The sequence below is a fragment of the Schistocerca americana genome, chromosome 5 (genome assembly GCF_021461395.2).
Source record: "Schistocerca americana isolate TAMUIC-IGC-003095 chromosome 5, iqSchAmer2.1, whole genome shotgun sequence".
Classification (NCBI taxonomy): domain Eukaryota; kingdom Metazoa; phylum Arthropoda; class Insecta; order Orthoptera; family Acrididae; genus Schistocerca; species Schistocerca americana.
In genome coordinates this window covers 430657956-430662267 of record NC_060123.1, presented here as the reverse complement: position 1 = coordinate 430662267, position 4312 = coordinate 430657956, and positions in this window count along the sequence as shown.

Genomic DNA, 4312 nt, shown 5'->3' with positions numbered 1-4312 from the left:
CCTTACCAGGTGGGATTGACGGAGGACATCGAAAGGGTGCAAAAAAGGGCTGCTCGTTTTGTATTATCACGTAATAGGGGAGAGAGTGTGGCAGATATGATACGCGAGTTGGGATGGAAGTAATTAAACCAAAGACGTTTTTCGTCGCGGCGAGATCTATTTACGAAATTTCAGTCACCAACTTTCTCTTCCGAATGCAAAATATTTTGTTGAGCCCAACCTATATAGGTAAGAGAAATCAGAGCTCGAACAGAAAGGTGTAGGTGTTCGTTTTTCCCGCGCGCTGTTCGGGAGTGGAATGGTAGACAGTATGATTGTGGTTCGATGAACCCTCTGCCGAGCACTTAAATGTGAATTGCAGAGTAATCATGTAGATGTACTTCCTACTATCGTGTCTGATCTCTTTTTGCCCGCCGTAGTGCAGCAAATAGACGTGGCATGGAAGCAACAAGTCCTTGATAGTCCCTTGCAGAAATATTGAGCTATGTAACCTCTATAGCAATCCATAATTGCGAAAGTGTTGTCAATACAGGATTTTGTGCACGAACTGACCTCTCGATTATGTCCCAAAAATGTTTAACAGAGTTCACTTCGAGAGCGATCTGGGTGGCCAACTCATTCCGCTCCAACTGTCCAGAATATTCTTCAAACCAATCGCGAACTATTATCACGCAGTGATATGGCGCATTGTCATCCATTAAAATTCCATCGTTTCTTGGGAACATGAAGACTATGAATGGCTGCTAATGGTGTCTAAGTAGCCGAACATAATCATTTTCAGTCAATGATCGGTACAATTGTACCAGGGGATCACACAACCCAAACTATTACGGAGCCATGACCAGCTTGCAGAGTGTCTTGGATCTACGGCTTCATGGGGTCTGTACCACGCTTTAAACCTGCCATCAGCTCCTGAAAACGGAAATCGGGACTCATCTGATCAAACCGCTATTTTCCAGTCGACTAAGGTCCGACCGATGTGATCACGAGCCCGAGAGAAGCGCTGTAGGCCACGTGCTATTAGCACGTCTGCTGCCGCAGCTCTTTCACGCCAAATTTCGCCGACTGTCCTAACGAATACGTCCGCCGTGCGTCCTACATTGATTTCTACAGTTATCTCACGCAGTGTTGCTTGTCTGTTAGCACTGACAACTCTATGCAAACGCCGCGTTTTCCGTTGTTAGAGGCAATGGCTAAAATCTGGTATTTTTGTATTCTTGGCACACTCTTGACTCTGTGGATCTCAGAATATTGAATTCCCTATCGATTTCAGAATTGGAATGTCCGATACGTCTAGCTTCAACTACCATTCTGCGTTCAAAGTCTGTTAATTTCCGCAGTGCGGCTACGACCACAGCGGAAACCTTTACACACAAACCACCTGAGTGCAAATGACAGCTCCGCCGATCTACTGCACTTTTATACCGTGTCTACACGATACTACTTCCTTCTCTATTTGTGCCTATCTTATTTCATGAACGCGGTTCTAGGCGATTCAGTCTGGAACCGCGCGACCGCTACGGTCGCACGTTCGAATCCTGCCTCGGGAATGGATGTGTTTGATGTCCTTAGGTTAGTTAGGTTTCGGTAGTTCCAAGTTCTAGGGGACTGATGACCTCAGATGTTAAGTCCCATAGTGCTCAGAGTCATTTGAACCTATTTCATGACTTTCGTCATCTCAGTCTAGAACAAAAAGTGTTGAGTAGCCTGAAACCCCCTTTATGAAACATTGTGTGCTAGAAAAGATATGTAGCTGGTACAGTAATTTTTATTAGACACCTGTGACACCAGTAACTTATGTGATTTTTTTAATAATATACACAAGAAATTAATTTCACAGATGAAGAGCGGGAACTAGCAGCATTAGTTTCCTATATTTATGGATTTCAAGATATACAGGAAATACACAAATTCCAGGACTACTATCGTTGCCCTTCAAGTCACTAAAATACACAAAAGTAGGGTTCATATAAAGCTTTGGAATAAAGAGTAAATAAACTTCATTTGAAAAATTGGAGCATGGAGAAGGAGTTGTACATCACAAAGCAAATTGCGTTAGCTAAACTACTTCCCGTACTCAATCCTAGACAAAATCGAGTAACAACATGGCCAAAAAATAGCAAAAATACTTTGGTGTCATAAATCAAAAATAGATATATCCACAAACAATAACTTCAACAGAAGTTAGTTCACACCGTAAACAACAAAAAGAGATAAGTTCATAGTTTCATGAATTTGAAAAATCACATACAAAACTTGCCCAAGCTACTATACAGTACAGCCGGGCAGGAACTTTCATACTAGACACACGGAACAACTATTGTACGTACAACCAGTTCTCAAAGTCAGGCATGCGAACACACAAAAAAACCACTGGACACCTATTCCCAACCAGAGAGGATCTTAAGGTACTAAATCACTTTCGGAGATCACATTTAATGGTTTTAGCGGAGGAGCTACGAAATTTTTACATCACAAAAAGTGAGGAGAAAAAAGGTCTCAGTAACGGTTAATCAGTTAATTTCTTCATATTTTTGGAATTCACACTGACCTCCAATATTAGTAACAAAAGATTGTAATAATGGAGCCGGCCGGAGTGGCCGAGCGTTTCTAGGCGCTTCAGTCTGGAACCGCGCGACCGTTACGGTCGTAGGTTCGAATCCTGCCTCGGGCATGGATGTGTGTGTCGTCCTTAGGTTGGTTAGATTTAAGTAATTCTAACTTCTAGGGGACTGATGACCTCAGATGTTGAGTCCCATAGTGCTCAGAGCCATTTGAACCATTTTTGTAATAATGGAACAGAAAGCATAAATGATAATTTAAATAGTCACTGGCGTTAGTTTTAACCATAAATGACAATTTGATATAAATATGTAATCCACTAAAATGGAACACATCTGTTTCCAAACTCTTTGGAATGCAATACAGACGTAACATCTTTGTATCGTGCAGTGGTTTTACGTAAACATGTGAATGATCGCTTACGACTGTGACTTTTTTTTGTGCAAAGATGGGGCAAAATAGATGTACGGAGAGGCACAAAAAATACTACACACATCAGAAAAAGTTAAGCATCACAGCGATTCCCAAAACTCCTGAAGATTTGTGTTGATTGTGGATACTGTATTACAGACACAGTCCCTTGACTGTTCAGAGATGTCACTAACCCCGCTCAGAGATGTTAACAACCATGCATGAGCAGGGCCTATTAGACGAAGGTGGTCAGACAGCCGATCAGTTCCAGTCAGTCTACCAGGAAGAACCTAAACGACTCGTGTTGTCTGTAGTTCAACCATGCCGAGACAGTCAGTACGGCGGCTCGATAGCAGCCGCATTGTTACTTTGTGCCAGAAAGGGCTTTCAACAAGGGAAGAGTCCAGGCGTCTCGGAGTGAATGTTGTTCGGACATGGAGAAGAGATAAAGAGAGACAGGAACTGTCGCTGACATGCCTCTCACAGGCCGCCCAAGGGCTACTACTGCAGTGGATGACCGATACCTACGGATTATGGCTGGGAGGTACCCTGACAGCAACGCCACCATGTTCAATAATGCTTTTCGTGCAGCCACAGGACGTGATGTTACGACTCAAACAATATGCTGCATGATGCGCAACTTCACTCCCGACGTCCATGGAGGGGTCCATCTTTGCTACCACAACACCATGCATCATGCTACAGATGGGCGCAACAACATGCCGAATGGTCTGCTCAGGATTGGCATCACGTTCTCGTCACCGATGAGTGCCGCATATGCCTTCAACCAAAACAATCGTTAGAGACGTGTTTCGAGGCAACCCGGTCAGGCTGAATGTCTTAGACACACTGTCCAGCGAGTACAGCAAGGTGAAGGTTTCCTGCTGTTTTGGGGTGGCATTATGTGGGGCCGACGAACGCCGCTGGTGGTCATGGAAGGTGGCGTAAAGGCTACACGATACGTGAATGCCATCCTCCGACCGGTGGCGCAATCATATCGGCAGCATATTGGAGAGGCATTCGTCTTCATGGATGACAATTCGTGCCCCCATCGTGCACATCTTGTGAATGAGATCCTTCAGGATAACAATATCGCTCGACTAGAGTGGCCAGGATGTTCTTCAGACATGAACCGTATCGAACATGCCGGAGATAGATTGGAAAGGGCTGTTTATTGACGACGTGACCTACCAACCACTCTGAGGGATCTACGCCGAATCGCCGTTGAGGAGTGGGACAATCTGGACCAACAGTGCCTTGATGAACTTGTGGATAGTATGCCACGACGAATACAGGCATGCATCAATGCAAGAGGACGTGCTACGGGGTATTAGAGGTA